Source organism: Corvus moneduloides, chromosome 1, assembly GCF_009650955.1.
Source record: "Corvus moneduloides isolate bCorMon1 chromosome 1, bCorMon1.pri, whole genome shotgun sequence".
In the NCBI taxonomy this organism is placed as follows: Eukaryota; Metazoa; Chordata; class Aves; order Passeriformes; family Corvidae; genus Corvus; species Corvus moneduloides.
The window spans coordinates 78,303,438-78,321,426 of NC_045476.1; the positions used below are offsets into that span (position 1 = coordinate 78,303,438).

The 17,989-nt window shown below is 42.7% G+C and overlaps 1 protein-coding gene across 3 annotated transcripts in view; it reads left to right on the forward strand.

Moving 5' to 3' along the window:
* Window positions 1–17,989, forward strand: part of RNF152 (ring finger protein 152) — a 43,397-nt gene that overhangs the window by 18,039 nt on the left and 7,369 nt on the right. Inside the window, exons 1-2 of one of the 3 annotated variants that reach the window (XM_032117184.1) lie at window positions 14,404–14,434; window positions 14,539–14,594. The exons of 1 other annotated variant lie outside the window; for it this stretch is intronic. The gene's annotated coding sequence lies outside the window, so the exon portion shown is untranslated. Of the gene's footprint in view, window positions 1–14,337; window positions 14,435–14,538; window positions 14,595–17,989 lie in introns of those variants that run through there. One more of the 3 variants, XM_032117195.1, reaches the window with a different exon arrangement.

Below are 17,989 nucleotides of genomic sequence, written 5' to 3' on the forward strand. Positions count from 1 at the left end.
GGGAGGAGGGGAATGCAAAATGTAATTGCCAGATTTCTTTAAATGGGATAATTATTTAACTTTCAAGTGATTGGTGAAAATAGCTTAGAGTCTGAATTAACTATTGAGTGGGAGTTCATCTGCTTCTAGAAAGTGGAGGAAATGCCCCCTTCTGTCTACCCTCAGTTCACACAGTGAAAGCTGCCTGGTATGTTGTCCCTTACATGTGGATTTAGCTGAAGGCAATAATGGTGCCACTCTCTGAATGAGGAATTATATAAAATAACAAAAAAGTAATCAAGCAGCTTGTTTTGAAAATTAATTTTTGTTGATGTCTGCTGTGGATGGACATGTGTGGTTGAGATGGAGACATGGTCGTCGTACATGCTTTGATTTTAAAAGCTGAGCCCCAGTGTTCAGGGAAAGGTGGCCATGGTAGGGCAGGCTTTTTACCAGAGCTTTGCAGCATCCTGCCTCCCAGCTGATGTGCTGCTGGCTGCCTTGGTACTGCCTGATTGGACAGGCAGCCCAGTGAGTCCCTGTCTGGCCTCCTGGCCGGAGGGACAGCCCAGGTCATGGCTTCCTGTTTGCACAGGAGATGCAGCTCCTGATCTCTGCAAAGAGAATGCCTCCTCCCACCCACCCTTTTTAACCTTTTTATGGCAGTGTGATTATTTGTAGGGCTTTCATTCACTGGCAAGAAAATCTGCTAGCTTGTCCTGGTTTTGAGATGTATTAAATCAAAAACTAACTGCATGTGGGCTGTTTGCTGCAGATAATTTATTTTCTTTTTTCTCCTGCTTGTGAAATGCCTCTGAATAGCTCCATTTTTTCTTTATACTGACTAACTTTTCACATGTGACTTCAGATGTGTATCTGAAACCCTGCACCCTCCTGACTTCTTTCAGCTGAGGGGGAACAGTGGATGGGAAGGTACTTGATGTTCAGTGTTTACCTCAGTTGGGTTGGCTGTCATTTGTAATCACATGGTTTTCAAAACATTAAAGCAACTTGGGAACATTTGCAGCAGAGTTGATCCACAAAAGATTTAAAGTACTGCGATATCAAAGCTCTGGGGACTGTATTCTATGGGATGCATATAACAAGGCTTATTGTGCAATGCCCAGAGAAAAGTTGGCCCAGGAATGGGATTTGCAAAAACTGGCATCCCAAATCAGGAGGCACATGAACTGGCTACAAGGGAGGATCAAGACGAGGACTTCTAAGTCGGTAGCCCTCTTTCTGTTGCATGAAAATCTGCTGAACTGCTCCTTTGTATTCCTTTCTGGAGTTAGGTACCTTCTGCTGAGTTGTAAGCAGTGGAAGAGCTAGGGCTTGCTCTCTCTGAGTTAGGTCTGATACTCAGCCCAAAGAAGCTGAGTTCCCGCCTTTGTCTAGCAGCATTTGATCATGGATTCTTTTCATAGGTAAGCCTATTAGACTGCCTGGATTCTAGCCCTTTTTCAAATTAATTTTTAATACAAAATAATTAAACATTCATTGGAGCAGGGACAGGAACTTCCTTCCCCTCACACTCACTTTTCCTTTCTGACCTGGATATTGAATTATGCACTTCAAAGTGGAATGGGGTTGAAGAGGAGGCATTGGTGCAGCTCTCCTGAACTCCTGAAATTCCTGGTACTTGAAACTTTAATCTGGGAGAAGGGAAAGGAATATTATAACTTAGTCAGATTCACCCTTGGTGAAGAAAAGTTTCCTTCTTCTGTGAGCCATACCCAGGTTCTTGCGTGGGTTCACTGAGTCTGCCACTGGCATGTGGCTTGGGGAAGTTCTGACCCTGTTGCGTGCAGTTTAATTTGAACTGAAGGCTTGTTTGAAGCTAAATTTAGGCCAGCTTAGATTTTGCTATTGCAGGTAAAGCTGAGATCTCCAATAACATCAATATTAAGAGTTCAGATGCTTGTTCCAGTGCCTAACTGTATTAATAAAGGTGCTTTCTAAATTGCAGATCACAGACCCAGTATTGCAACTATGCGTGCTTCAGCTTTTTCTTAAGCAGTACCCCTTCAGCTTTTAATGATGGCAGTGTACTCTTTGCTCAGAATTTAAGCTAGTAGTCAACAGGCTTACTTTCTTAGTTACCTTCCTCAGGTCTCTTTGAGGCAGCCACTCTTGAGACTCTGTTGAAAGACTGTCTGCAAAAGGGTTAATATAAACATTATCTTCTGTGTGAGGTTCTGCCTTGAGGAAGGTAAGCACTAGATACCCCTTGGAGAGATTACTGCAATTCTCAAGCCAGCCCCTTACATAGGTGAGCCAGCCCCGTGACAGATGCATGCATGACACATTCATTGCTCCTCCAGGTGCATTGCAGCTTGGAATAGCTTTTTTTCAGAGTAAGAAGAACAAGGGGCCATTGAAGAGAGCAGGTTATCAGCACTACTGATATGCTAGATTATTGGATTGTGTTGAAATAATGAGTTTTTTCATCAGGCTAGATTGTTTCGTGCCTAATTGTCTGAATAGTTTTTGCTTTTTTTTTTTGTTTCTCTCTTTTTTTTTTTTCATTGCAGTAACTTGCACAGGGATCCTGGAGACGATGAAAAGGATTGCTTTCCCCTCATGTTTAATGAGGTACTTGCTGTGTTTTGGTTGTTTTAGTGCATTGTAAGCCCTGACGTATTTATATTCTAGTTTGAGGATGAGGTGTTAGTGGCATGAGGAAATGGTGTGTTTGCAGCATCCAGAAGCCCTGAGCCTCTCTTAATTCCGTTTCCCTTCAGTGTCAAGCACTGGGGCACCACCATGAAGACTATACATCAAGGTCTTTCTGTCAGGCTGGTGCAAACTAGCTAAAGCCTTAAGGCGTTTTGGTGAGTTCAGTGTGTAAAGATCCAGTCCTGTGTAGTGGTTTTCTTTTAAGCTAAAAATGGGAAGAACTGTATGGTGCAGGAGGGAGTCAGGGATATATTGGTACAAAGATTCACGAATGTTCTTACAAAAATCCCTCTTCCTTAGCTTCTGAGCAGTACAATCTCAGTACAGTTTGCCTCTTCTGTGGTTTCAAGCTGGTTTGAAGATTTGTCCTGCATTGCCTTCTGGAAGAGTCTTTCTGCATCCTAATTTTGTCAAAGTTCATTGGTTTATTTTTTGGAGGGACACCCCCAACCCCAAGCAAATCTCCTTTCACTGAAAAACAGAACGGAAGGGTTAGGTTTAGGAATGCAATCACCATATCCCATGGGAATTGCAATTAGCATACTTTATTTTCCCATTCTTGCCTTGGGGTTTGGCTTTATGGCTGACGTCCATCTCTTCTTTAAAAGTTTATTTGCTGTTGTAGTTATGGGAGATGCAGTCTAGCTGGGAAGCCCAGTCCCTGTTGGAGGTTGGGAACAAGGGTCATCCTGTATGCAAGTACCTCGAGCTGGAGTAAGCAGCATTTCACAGTTCTGAAAATGGATTGCCGAATTTCCAGCATTTAGTAGAAAGGCACCACTTCCCTTAGTATACAGGTGACATAGCTGTTCATTTCATATAATCCGTAAGGTCTTGAAACCCTACATTTTCATGAAAACTCACTTTTCTCTATTTTTAAGTCATCATCTTGGCTTAATTTGCAAGCACAAAATACCTTTTTTAGGGGCTTGTCCCACACTAATGAAGTGTGATACTAGGATACTGGAGTTAGTTGTAAGTTCAAAGTGCAGCAAGTATACTGATATGATTTGCCTGAGGAGACCTCTTGTTTGGCATAAATATTTCTGACATGTGGAACAGAGCTAGACTGGGAACAGGAATAAACTACTCTTCAGACTTCAGATTTTACTTTCTGAAGTAGATAGATTCCCTTCTGAAAATAGAAATCAGCAGAAATGCTGGAATTGTGTTAATTGAACAGACTGATACATAGTCTGTGGAGTAGGAGATGTCAGTGTATGAAATTTAAGGATGTCTAGAAGAGAGAAGCTGGTCAGCACTAGCAAATTAGTTAGAATTCAATGAAGTTGTATTACTCACAAATTTGCTTTCAATAAGCAGTGAGCTATTTTTACAAGGACTGTTTACAACTGCTACTTTTATGGTTGGCTAATTAGCAACCCCCTTTGGAAAGAAAAACGACCCTCCTGAAAGTCTTCAAGCGTACAGAAACTTGGATTTTTTAATCCTCTCAGTTTCACGGTGTCTTCTGCCTTTCAGCTTGTGGTCTCTTGCAAGCTGCCACTCTCCCTGTTTGTGTGACTTCTACAGAAAATACAAGTAATAGTAGTTGAAAGGGAATTTTAAAATAGATCATGAAATGTAGGGTATGTCAGGATGATTTTGAGGTGGTCTTAAAAAATCCAGTGGTTGTCTTTTTTGAAAGCTTTTGCTGAATGTTTGAGATTTAGCCTTCCTCCTCTTTATCTAAAGGTTGGGAAGGTCTGTTCCTCTCAGACAGCGCATGTCACATGTGTTGGCATTTGGGAATTTGACCAGGACTGCTTCTCCACTGGAAGGATTCCTGGGCACGCCTGGCTCAAATCTGCTCTTTAGAGCAGTTACTGTGAAAGGAGCTTCACCCAGCTCAGTGGAACTGCTTCATATGGAATGGTCACTGGCAGAAAGAAATGCTGGCAGAACTGGACCCAGGCTGGTTTTCACAATTTTAAAGAAATTGTCTGTCCACCTAAAAAGTGTCTGTGATACATTTTTTTAAAGCTCATGTATAAATTTAAAATTATTTTCATGTGTAAAATAAATTAATTCATGCTATCCTACTGGTGCTCCTGAACATCTTTGCAAAACGGCAAGGCAAACAAGTGAAAAGTGTTTTGGTAACAAAATGTGCACTTAAAGAGGGTATTTTGCGCTTGTTCAAAAGCAGTTTAGGGAAGAAACTCCCTCACACCGACTTACCTCTTGGAGTCCTGATTTACTGTGCAGGTCGGTTCTGATGCAGCTGCATCCTGACACAAGAAGGTGTGAGCTACAGGGCTACTTACGATAGTGAGGAGTTATTTGAAGAAAAGTTAGGAGTTAGCGTGACCCAAAGATAAGTGGCGGTGTTTGGTGAGGGGCAGTGGAAACATAATCGCACAACTACAGGAACTTTATGGTTGTAGCTCTTGGAGGAGCTACAGCGAAAAACCCTTGGTATTTTGAGGAACCTGGCTCATTTTTTTCAGTGTTAAAGGTTTACATTCCTGCGCTGCTGCTTCCTCTGCTGGCTGAAACTCCTTTATGTGGTCTATTGGAGAAACTCTTTTATCATCTGTGTTAATGGGTGGTTATGAAATGAGAACAAAAAAAGTAAGATTACGCCCTGGCGATTTTTAAGAATCCACAAATTTGTCCTTTAATAAAATTATAATACTGTTGCTTTTTCAAATGAAGAGGGACACAGAGGTCCACAACCTGTACTTGTACATTTTAAAATCAGGATATAATGCTGAGTTGGAATTTTTCAGCTCACTTCTTTAGAGGTCTCATTTTCTAGCATTCATGCTGATTTCTTTTGTGTCATTTTAAACAATACACAATAGCATTTTTCCATCAGCAAAGGCCTGTGCATTTCAGTGACCTTTACTGCTTTCTTTTGAGGGGTTATGCAATCAACATACGAGAATTAAAATATTTAATGTTATTTTTTCTTAAAAAGAGGTCTTATGCCTTTATTCTCATGGTTGTACATCCCACACCTGTGTCTTGCACCTGCAGTCTTTATTTCGAGGAGCCTGAAAGTCTGTTTGCAAAATCTGAGCTCATTTGCAAAAATCAAGCTAAAAAAAAAGAACATAGGTGGATAAAACTATTGTCTTTAAAGCAAGACATTCTAATGTTCCTCCTCTGGTCCCCTTCCTCAATTAAATATATGATATTTTATTCCAAATTTAAATTCAGAACTTACAAAGGGATTGACCCTTTTCATATCTATTGGCTAGTCAATGCCAGAGAATTTTGTGTGCCTTTCTGAACCCACTTACAATGCACTTGCCTACTTTTTGCTGCTTGGCAACATTAAAGCTCCTGAGAGTCCACACTAAGTGCAATCTCCTCACTAGAGCAAGGTTGCTCATTAGAGATGGAGGTTTATTGCACTTAATAGCAAGGAGAATACTGAAGCCTCACCACCTTTTAGTTGTGCTTCCCGATCAGGTGGGTGGAATATCAAGCAGAGCATCCATGCATCTGTTTGGGGACATCCATGGAAACAGGAGATCCATGTAAGTTCTTAGAGCAACAGCTGTGTGACTTGCGAACTTGGAAGTACTTCTGGTGCTTCATGGTAATAACCAGACGGTTACACACTTCATTGCTGCTCAGAGTATGGGTTACAGTTATGCTTCGTGATTTGTTTTTCCACAGGTGAATATTTTATGGTCCAAATCCACAGTAGGATAGCAGCTAGGAAGGTGGAGTAAGCATGAACAGTTGTCTCATTCTTCTTTCCATGCTGTCAGCCCATCTTTGTGTATTAAAAGATACTTAATCTAAAAACATGTTTGGAGCAAACTTATGTGCAGCGCACATAGTACGTAAACCTTGAGCTGAATTGTGCCTCTTTCAGTGGGTGATACTAGTGAACCATCAAGAAAAAAGGTGTTTATAGCTTGTGAGGAAGTGAGTTTGGAATTCTAGATACAAAGGAATTTCCTAAACACAGGGATGTCATGGCATTGATCATGGCCCCTGTTCTGCAAGAAGGACACATTACTTTGGTTTTAGTTGTTGCTCGTATCCACAGATATGACCTTAAACTTTTCCAGTTTTGTGTCTATTTATATTTGGGATCAGTTTGGAGGGAGGGAGCAGGGAAATGCCAGTGATCCACTGACATATACAGGAGAGGAAAGGAAATTACTTTATGACAGATCTTTTCTGCTATTTCCACATGAGCAGATGGATCCTATGGTACAGGTTTGCCTTTAAGGAGAGTTTAAGCAGTAAATACTTCACTTTTTTTAAGAGGGCTGGTTATTTTCCATGCTTGTATAGCTTTTAGGTAATTCATAAAGACTTCTGATAAAAATGCAGGGTGTTTTTTTTTTTTTTTCTCACCCAGTTGTATGACCTTCAGTACTTTTAAACTGTAAATTTTTCCAGGGTAGTACGGTGTGAAAATCACATCGTTGTCAAGCAATTCATTATCTCTCTAAATCTTGACTGCTGTGCTGGATGCCTAGAGTTGGACGAAACAACTGTCCTTCACCGTTTTTCTTTAAAGTTTCTTTTTCTAAGAGAATGGCACAATCCTTCTGGGTTTAAGGATACCTCCTTCTATCTCCCTCAAGTTGCACAGTGTTTTAAAGGGTCTAATTTTGAACATTGAAGGATTGGGGGTGTTTTCAGCAGGAGCAGAACAAGGAGTTGCTGTTAATGAGAGATGCAAAGACCAGGTGGGCCACAGCTCTTTGAAGTGGATTTATTTCTTCTGGTTGCTGAGACATCTCAATAGAGGCTTTACTGACAGTCACTGGTCGAGTGGAAGAAGTGCTGGTGGGACTGACTTTGCTGTGGGAGGAGTGCAAGTGTGGGGCAAGGCAGAAGGCTCAGAGCAGGGTGAGTGTCTTCATTGTGCCCTGAGGAACCGTCTGTAGTGATGCTTCCTAACCATGCAGGTGAGTGCTGTAGCTGTTACGTGTGTATAGGGCATAGCTAAACATATACACAAAGGAACTGGTTTCCTAATTGCTGGCGTCTGTTTTTTGTTGGTGGTGCTGTCTTAAAGCAGTAAAAGCCAGCATTATTTCAGCTCTGTCCTGTGTTTGGAGGAGTGTAGGAGAGTGGTGGGAGGCAGTAAGATGCTGCCAGCTCTCCATGCACGAGGTGAGAAAGCAACTCTCCCTGCCCTGTGGGAGCTCTCCCCTCAGTCAGGGGGCGAGTAATGAGCTCAGTGCTTTGGGTGTGCTGGCACCCCTTCCTTGCTTCTGGAAAGGACCCATAAGGTGCATATCAGCTTGCTGGTGCATCCCATCCAGCACCAAGGTAAAAGCTGGGACTGGCAGCATTTTTCTCTGCCGTTTGGAAGAGGGAAGGAAGGTGGAGACTATCATCCTAAACCAAACCTCCTGAAGGAGGCTGAAGGGGTAGTGGGACAGCCAAGCAGAACTAGCTTCCTTGGTCCTGTGAGCTCTGGTGCTTCATGGTTTATATTCTGGAGTGCCACCTGCTGGCACTTCTCTCTTCACTCGCTTTTTTCTAGAGGCAGCTGCTCCAGATGATGGGAACTCAGAGCAGAGAAGCATGAATGTTAGTAATAAGAATAACAGTACTAATTATTTGTATTGATCTTTACATTATTTTTTTAATCATCGTGGCACTTAAGGATCCTGTTTATTGGCAAAGAACGCACTCTGGCAGGTGTTCTGCAAACTTGGCGTGAAAGAAACTGGCAGAGGCTTCACTGCTTAGAAAATAGCACAGTGTGAAGGAATGGTTTAAAAAATAGAAAACTATTTTTCCAATCTGTGCTGTTATTTGGCAAAATATAAAGCATTTTTTAAAATTTATGGCTTGCTTTAGTAAAATGTTTGGATTATTTCTGTAGTTGGCAAAAAAACCTCCAAAGCAGTAATCATTTCACTGAAAGACACCTGACAGAGAAGACACTTAGGCAAAAGTTAAGAAAACACTGAGTCAACTCTAAAAAGTAGAAATTATGTCAGTAAAGTAATTCTGAAAACCTTTTGGCTGGAAAGCAAGGGATGTTGTAGTTTGTGTCACAAAGGAGATACGGATCCAGAGCTGAAATTTTTTTCATCCTAGCCAAGAACTTGTTTTGGCAGTATAAAAGAGGCAGTTTTTGATTCTGTTTTTTAACACTGATTTAATTCCATCTGTGGGTCAAAGCCTAAATGGGCGTTGTCAGTGAGGTGCCTTTGGCATCAGTTTGGTTGTGTGCATTGGCATTGCCCATGTTCAGTGTGCCACTGTAAGACACAGATACAGTACTATAACAGAAATAAAGAGTTCAACTGAGTGGAACATGGTCAGATCTTGCAGAGATGCATAAAGCTGTGTGTATTCACACTGTGACTTAGATAATCACATCCAGTGCAACACTCTCTAGACTTTCCGCCTTTTCTGCCTTCCTTGCTGAGGCGTCCCTAAAGCACCTCTTTGGTTCCTAACTGCTGTTCTGTGTGATGTTGCATGGAATAGAATCACAGAATTCTTTAGATTGGAAGAAGCCTTTAAGATCATTGAGTCCAACCATTAACTCAGCATTGCCATGTTCACCACTAAACCATGTCCCAGGGGCCAGATTTCCACATCTTTTAAATACCTCCAGGCATAATGATTCCACCGCTTCCCTGGGCAGCTGTTTCAATGCTTGACCATCCTTTCTGTGAATAAATTTTTTTCTAACATCTAAGCCTCTCCTGGTGCAACTTGTGGCCATTTCCTCTTGTTTTGTCACTTGTTATTTGGGACAAGAGACCAACCCCCACCTCACCACAAGCCTCCTTTCAGGCAATTTTAGAGAGTGATAAGGTCTCCCCTGAACCTCCTTTTCTCCAGGCTAAAGGCCCCCAGCTCCTTCAGCTGCTCCTCATCAGACTTGTGCTCCAGACCCTTCACCAGCTCCATTGCCCTTCTTCAAGCATGCTTCAGCACCTCAATGTTCCTCTTGTAGTGAGGGGATCAGAACTAAACACAGAATTCAAGGTGAAATACATGTTGGAAATAAGTGGTGAGGCTTGTCTGATGTAAGACTTCAAAAGTAATTAATGATTTTGGGATGTATGCTGGAGAGCACTGGGATGAGTGTGACTTTTTTTTTTTTTTTTAAGAAATCCTTTAACCACCTGTCTTTTCCCTGTAAAATCCTTCAGATCTTTTTCAAGAAATACTTGTAAAAACCAGCAGTCCTATTGACCACATAGTCCTCTTCAGCTTCAGTCACATCATGAAATGTAACTTGTATGTTGAAAATGCCCCATGTTGTGATTTTATTTTTAAGCCAACAACCAAAGAAAGCTGAATAACAGTTACTGAAAGCACACTTCTGCAAAACTACAGCTGATAGTTGGAGTGTATCTCATTTGCCCTTGTTAGATTAGGAAAGGAAAAAGTAAAACATGGTATAGCACTAGACTTAAGCATTCCACCCACATTCAACAGCAGAGCAGTGTGAGAGACGCTTCTGGCTTATGCAGTGGCTGACCATATCAGAAGAAAAATTATTCCAGAGTCAGTACAAAAAGCTTTCTTTGCCCTTTACATTACCTTTTTATAAATTTCTTCTGAACGAAAACAGATTGAAATGGAAGTTGAAACGAGCTGATGTGTTAATGGAAATTTCCATTTTTGCCAAAGGAGAAAGTATTTGCATAATTTGATATGAAAACTGCCAATGAATTTGTTCACCTCAAAACTTGATTTCTTTAGTTAGCTCTAACTCTCATGCAGAAATCACGAGACTGGCCTGCAGATCAGAGACTGAAGTTTAAGGGTCCTACCTAACTGGGATCTGAAGTTCATGTTTTCAGGCTTTTCTTCGGATAAATGGGACTAGCAGCCTTCTTTTTACTGAATATTGACGTGATTGTCCATAATCCTGTGAGCCTAGGACTCACTGTGGCCATAGACGATCAGGATTGTGATGATGTGTTGAGCATTAGCAGTATTATGCTAGTTTCCTTGTCTGTTTTGCTGTTACATTGCAAGGACTGCAGATCCAAGCACAAAATTAAGAGGTGTGAAGCAGTTTGCTTCACTTTGATTATTTTGCTCTAATGTGGCGTAACACAGCCCTTTCTGAGCATTTGCACTCCTTCATACAGCAAAATTGCTGTAAACTGTTAGTTTAAGTGCTGCCAAATGGAGGGTATTTTCACACCAGGATGTTTCAAAAGCAGATTTTGACTGGCAGAAGTATGATGGGCGATGTCTGGCCCAAACTTTCAAACTCGCTGTAAAGAATGAAATTTAACTTGACAAAGCTTGGCAGGTCTGATAAACTTCATGCAGCTACAGCAGTGGCTCTTGGAATAGAGTACCATCTCTGTGAAGGAAAGCAAACAGTAGGTTTCACATAATGTGGGCAGGAATAGTTCATCTTCCCATGCATGAGCCTTTGAGCAGCCAATTGCCAGTCTCCACCACAGCCTGTCTGTCATAACAGAAGGGGTAGCAGCTCTGAGCTCAGTGTCCCAGATCTGTAATTTATCTCAGCCCACTGGAGAGAGTTGTGGTAGTGCTAACCTGAGTTACGATCATCTCTCTTGAGAGAGAGCACTGCTTTGCTTAGCTGCAAGACTGCTGCTGGCTGAAAACAGTGCTGGTTCATGTGATGGGGAGACTTGGTGCAAATCCCCTCACTCTGTTCTAGGCTTCATTCTAGATGTCCATCCTTGGGAGTCTTATTTCTGTCATGGGCATGCCCATGGGCATGGAGAGAGCCAGGAGCCTTTCCTGGTGTTAGTTTCTTGTCTCACCACTAATCTGCAATTTCACCTGGTGATGCTGGGGCTTTGTGTGACAATGTGGAGTTGGTTGGGATAGTTGATGTGCAACCAGTTTGTTAGTTGCAGCTGTTTTGGGAAGGTTGTATTGTGTTTCAGGGTGGTGCAGGGGAAGCAAAGGTGTCAGCACTTGGAGATTACCTTGATCTGCCTGTGGCTTCTGGCACCAGGTTCTGTATTGGTGGTGTTGATGGATCATGTGTTAAGTATGTAAATGCTACTGACCTCAAGAGCACGTGTCATCCCGTTAACTTCCCTGGCTAAGGTCATGTCACGTGCTCCATAACTGGTCGAACTGAAGCTTGTGGAGTGTTTGTAGTCACAGGTAGAAACACATGGTTTAGAAAAGTATTGGAAGCAATTACTTATCCAATATAGCCTGCTACATCTCTTCAGAGGATTTTACTGGTGTAAAGACAGAGAGATAAATCATGAAATGGGAAATCATCAATATTATGCAGTTCAGGCTTGATCTAACTCTGCTTCTGATCCATATTTGCAGTGAGAGCTGGACTGTTCCCAAAATCCAGGAAGTGAGGGTGGTATTAATATTACTAGCTGACAGAATGTTACAGGGTGAATGATTAGTTTCCAATAAGAAAGGAGCTTTTGGATCAATTCCAGTTCCTTTTGGTGTAATCTGCAAACCAGAATGACCAGTGCCGTGACCCGGAGTAGCTGTAGCGCTTATCAGAGGCCAAAACTTCATGAAGATCATGATTTGTCTGCATTATGAAATGACAGAGCCGTTGACCTTGAGGAGGCAGATTAGTTGGCTATCTTCCACTCTCTTGTGAAGATAAACTCTTTGAAGTGGCGGCTTGGCACCGCTGTTACACATTCTCTGTTGATAAGCAGGGGGCTTTACTCCTTTGTGCTGCCCACTTAGCAGATTGCAGGAGAAAGGTAGAAAGATGGAAAAAGTTCCTTGTGCCCTTCTAATCCCTTTCAGACCTTATTCTACTAATTATGATGTATGAAAGAATTTCCTTACCTATTGTTGTGGGGCTTTTAATAAAATATTTTCCAATTTCTTAATTCCATCTATTTGAAGGTAAAAGGATGTATTACTTTGACTCCCCTAGGTCTGTTGTGCTTTTCCCTCCACTTTTTCTGAAGCTAAAAAAAAATGACACAACCCCTTTCTGTACTTGAAGAAAAGAAACCCCAGGCCATCCCAGGCCTTGAGAGCAGCCACGTGAAGGTGGGTCACATAGTCACGTCTTCGGGAAGCTGTGTTGGATGAGTGCAGAGAGCAGAAACCATGTTAAGTGGGTGGGAGTCGGGGTGGGTACGAGGTGGGGCACAGAGCAGTCACAGCAATTAAAACTCATTTGAAGGGCTTTTGTTTCCTGAGGTAAGTGTGAAGTCGAGTTTCCAGTTTTTGCATTGTTTAGGCAGTGTATGAACATGTGAGTATTGATTCCTTTCCTCACTGTTTGGGCCCATAGGCAGGTAGATTTTGTCCTAGTTTATCAAAATCCACTCAATGACCTTGGAGAGCTGTAGCACTCTCTCCTGTAATTATAGACCAGTGTCTTAATAGACTCAGTCACCCACTGACCTGTAACAGTGAGAAAAGTCTGCATTTGAGCTTTATTTAAATTTGATTTTTTTTGATGGTGGATTTTTTAAGTCTTAATACCAGATCCTCAGGGGAGGGAGGGAAGAATCTTTTAATTAAGTTTCTATTTAGGTATCAGGCAAATCCTATCAATGGCAGATGAAGCATAAAGCTCTCATGGGAGAGTAAAATTTGTAATTTGAGTGATCAGGTGCTTCATGCCTCCCTCAGTAGTTTGAATGCCACAGTATTATATTGCCTTAAGTGAAAATCCCTTAGAAAGAGGATTTTACATTGCATTTGAAAGCTGTTACTGAGTGTGAGTTTAGCACCAGTAGCTCCTCCCATATGTTGTGGGATTTTGGCCTCAGTGACTTAACTTGTGACCTCACTTTAAGTTCGGGAAGCAGCTTCTAAGTCTGTCTTTGCCAACTACCTAACCCCTTGCCCCTTTGTCCTGGTCATAAATAGCTACTAGTGCTGCTTTTGTTCAGGGCTGAGAGGTAGATTTCTTTTTACACCACACCTTCCACCACTATTCATCATGATGGTGGTTTGAATGGCAAATGGATCTCTCACATGGTGGTGGAAAAACCTGGCTTTTGATTCCTCTCATCCTGGGGTTTAGAAGTGAGTCAGGCACAATTAAGAGCAGCCAATAAAAAGTGAGGAAGTGCTAATGGCCTTGCAAGCATTGTGCTCAGAGTGGGCTGTAGAAATGAGCATCATCCCTCGGGATGCTTTGAATGCTGGAGATTCTGTTTATTCGCAAAATTCGAGGAACCTTTTTATATCCTGCACTGGGAAATTTTTTGATGTGGTATGTCTTAGGACCACAGTCAGGTCTTTCATCCTGCTAGTGCACCCCTCATGGAGAGAAGGGAAACTTAGAGCAGCCGGAATGGTGAGTAGTACCATCACACTCCTTTTAGCAGGGCAGAGCTGCACCTGGAGGTGCTCTGCCAGGATGGAGGGGGACTAGGAGATGTAGGGAATCACAGCTGTGGGACAGCTTTGCAATTGACCTTGTCAAAAGCATGCAGACTTATCAGAGTTGGGCTGGTGAGGAGCAGATCATGCTCCCACCACCCGGCCTCTAGGATCACCTGCACAGAGGGCTCCTGAGAGGCTGTGTGGGCAGGAAAGCTGTCAGCTCTCTGTCTCTGCTAGTCTGAAATGGGCATATTTCTGTGGAATATTTTAATTTCAGATAATGGTTTTTACTTGTAAAGCGCCTCATGTGAAACTGTCTGATGAGCATATAGCTGTACTGTTCTGTCTCAGCACGATGAAATGTTTGCTGACCTGGCACATTGCAGGTGATTAGTAGTGTTTGCTGTTGGAACAAAGTGCAGCTAATCATGGTCATATTTGACCAAAATAAGGTCTTTGGAGGCAGGGAATGTGGACGTGTCAAAGTTTGCAGATAAAAGGAGGGAGCAGCACAGCTGGTTGTGTGAGATGGAACATGAAGCAGCATGTGAGTCTCTCTCTGTTTTCTCTAAATGCCAAAGTCTAGTGTTTTCACCTGATCTGTTTTTGCTCCAAACCCATAAACGTCTACATGTCGTTATATTCCTGTAGGTGACCTTTCTGCCTCTGGCTCCTCTTCCTAGGGCTGACTGGTGACAATTTCTAAGGTAAATGCTGTAGGATGATACCTTGCAACTAGGTTCCTTCTTTGTGATCCACCACTGATTTCTCAGCTGCCTGAGAGGCAGGACAGACTGGCATTCTGTCAGATGTGTACCGTCGGGATCACCCACAGCAGGTTCTCTTGCCATCAGCATGGATCTCCTGGTGCTGGTTCATAGGATATTACAGACTCAAGTATCACAGTTTCACTCAGCTTTATTCTTTGTGGCTTTATGCACCCAGGACTGTGTAGACCAAGATGCTCATCTTGGCAAGGGCTGGACTAAAGCTAAAGGAGCAGTGACAGCTTGCACCGGCTGAGGCTTTGGCTAAATTAAAACACTACATCTTCAATATTTGTGTGCAATTGTGAATAATTAAGTGGAAAGGATGGTGAGTGTAGGCTGCCTGGCTTACAGGAAGGTTCCTGGAAAACACATAATTCTGAAGAGAAGAATGGATTTACTTTGTTGTTTTATTGTTAGCTTTATGTCCCTCAAAATGCAGGTAGCCTCTCAGTTGTAATGTGCATGGTGGATGAACTATGCCCGTGGAGATACTTACCTTCTGGAGCACAGGCTCTCGTGTTTTTCATAATCTGTGAAAAAGCTGCTATGTTTAATGAAAGCCCCCCCCCGAAATCCCAGGCATACCATGGGGATTCTGCCAGCTGTAAGCAGTGGGGAAAAATGTGTAGGTTTCTGAGCTTTGTTGCAGAAAAGAATCTGTTACCTCTGGCCTGTGGCTCATGGGGTGAAAAGTAGAGTTGTGATGAAATTGTACAGGAACTTTTGAGGCGATCTGGGTGGTCCGTGACCTTGGACCAACTGCTTTGTCTCTCAGCACTTCTTTTCTTAGATGATGAAAGAATACAATGATGATAATACTTGTCTCTTAACATGGGTGTTGTGATGAATAAATTAATTGTTCGTTGTGCTGTTCTCAGTTACTATGGTAATTAGTGCTACAGAACAGCCTAAAAATAAGTAAGATCATTTAGTGAAGGATATTCAGGGGAAATCAGGGAGTACGTCCTGGGCATTTGCAGTAGCCCGAGTATGTTTTGTGCAAACGTGAATTTATGAAAAACATTCACCAATGCTGAATTTTTGTAGCAGAAATGCTTCCAAATATTAAACATGTTCCTTCCTCCTCATTATCTGTTTGAAGTGACTCTAGCACACATTTCCTTCCGTATCTGTGGGCACATGATTCTTGGTATTAGTTCTCCTATTGAGAACAGCACTCGCTCCTCACCCCATCTCCTTTACAGCCTAAGGGCACCTGAAATGAATGATTCTTTCTTCTTCATGAATCATACATACTCACTACTACTGCCAAAGAATTGTTAATGTGTTTGGGGAGTTTACATAATGAACCTTCCTCGGGAAAGGTGAAGTACTGTCAATGCACCGCCCTGCTGAAATTCTGTTATAACCTTGCTGTACAGCAAGTAGACTGCCTAAATCCATGTGTAAGTCTATGCAAAGTTTTTGAGGCTTTCTCTCAGTGATCAGTTAACTACATCAGCATGCCTCAGAGCCAGTCTTTTAAAATGTTATATGATGTTTAATCATCTGTGAATTGTATTGGATTCCACAGGCATCAATGAAGTGTATTTTTTGGGTTTTCAAGTTAGTATAGTTTTGGGCCCTAGTAAGTTAGGAAGTATGTGTTAAGGTAGTTCTGAGTTCTTCAGTGAAGGTGGCACCCCTTCAAGGCTGTGGTTTCCATTGCTTAATATCACAGGGGCTACCCTTACATGGGAAAAATACCATGTTGCTGGGCAAGGATTTGCCATTAATTACTGTGTTCTCTGACTTTATGTACAGCTCTGGGCATGGATGTTCAGTGTCTTCCTTTGCTGGGTTCCAAAAGTAGCTGTCTTTTGTGACCTGGCCAGTTGGGGACCAGTTTGTAGTTAGTATTTGTGCAGAGCAAACCTGTGCTTTCTTCCTCTCACTGTCACAGCTGCAGCAACCTTCATCTGTTGACCTCCCACAGCACCCCCCCACATTGTGCTGGGAAGCTGTCAATAGTAAGAGCAACAAATGCCACTTCTGCTTCTTGGGGAGTAGGAATCTGATGCCTTGGCATTCCTGGCCTCCTGCTCACCCAAAGAGAGCTTGGGTCATTGCTGTGGTCTCCAACAAGATACTGGCAGAACAGATAGCAGGACTGACAGACAGCTGAAATACTTGTTTTATTCTTCAGAGCTTTACTGCTCTTGAGTCATACAATTTGAAAAACTCATGGCTTGTGCAGAGGGCAGCCCAGATCTGCAAGGAGGACCTTTGTGCCATGCTCTCAGCCACCTGGCTGCTGCAGGGGTCATCAGCTTTGCAGGTTTCCCCCTGGGTCTCTGTAACTGCTTGTGAATTCCTCTCCTTGCCGGCCAGTGGCAACTTTGTGGATGTAGAGCAGATGTACAGAAAAGGAAAGAGTGTAGGGCAGGCAGAGAGCTTTCCTGATACTTCTTTGCACAGTCTGTCTCTTCTTGCTTCCTTTGCTTCTGCTGCACCTTTCTGACACACGAGTTTTGGACCTTGTGGATTTTAATTTCCAGTTAGTTATTATTTGTGTTAAAAGTTAGATCTCAGCCCTGAAGAGCTTCCAGCTGCTGTCAGGTTTGTGCCAGGCAGTCACTGCTTGTCAGCTGGGGTTGTGTCTGTGTGTGTGGTTTCACTGTCATAGTCCCCAGCCCCCCATTCCACTTGTGTGCCCCTATCCATCCATGCCATCACTTTTGCAGAGACCTATGGGTATCCCTGACAGTGTTTTCTGCTTTTGTTCCCCCGCCTGTTTTCCTGTCATCAGTCCCTTGCCCACCTTGGGTGTCACAGTGTGACGAGAGCAAATGACACAACAGTGGTTTTGGCTGATACTTGATGTCAGCTGTGTCCTCATGTACAGTCCTGGCTGCCTCTCCATCTTTGTGCTTGAGCCGCAGAGAAGAGTCCAGTCTGAGTAAGCTTTGAATGAGCTGTTCACCTGTGACAGCTCAGTACCTTCCTTCAGCTGGTGTGAGGGCAAACTAGAGCTCAGTCCCCTGTCCAAGAGGACATCTACTTCTCTTGGCACAGTTATTAAAGTGAAGTGGTAGAAGAGTACTGGGAGCTCCCATGGATTTTTCCTTCTTAGCTATGTAGCGAAAATTTTTTTCAAATTGGTTCTTACTGTAGATGATGGCTTGACTTTCTTTTATCCTGAAATTGAGCTGTGGCAGAGTGCAAGAGGGTTGTATGGTTGGAGATAAAATTGCATTGCACCTGTGAAGCTACATGTCTAACCTTTGAACGAGGCAATGCCAGCAAAGGCCACGGGGTTAGATGGCTGTGGCTACTCTTTAACTTGTCTTTAGTTCTGAAGGAATCATTCTAACCTCTCTGCTTACTGGTCG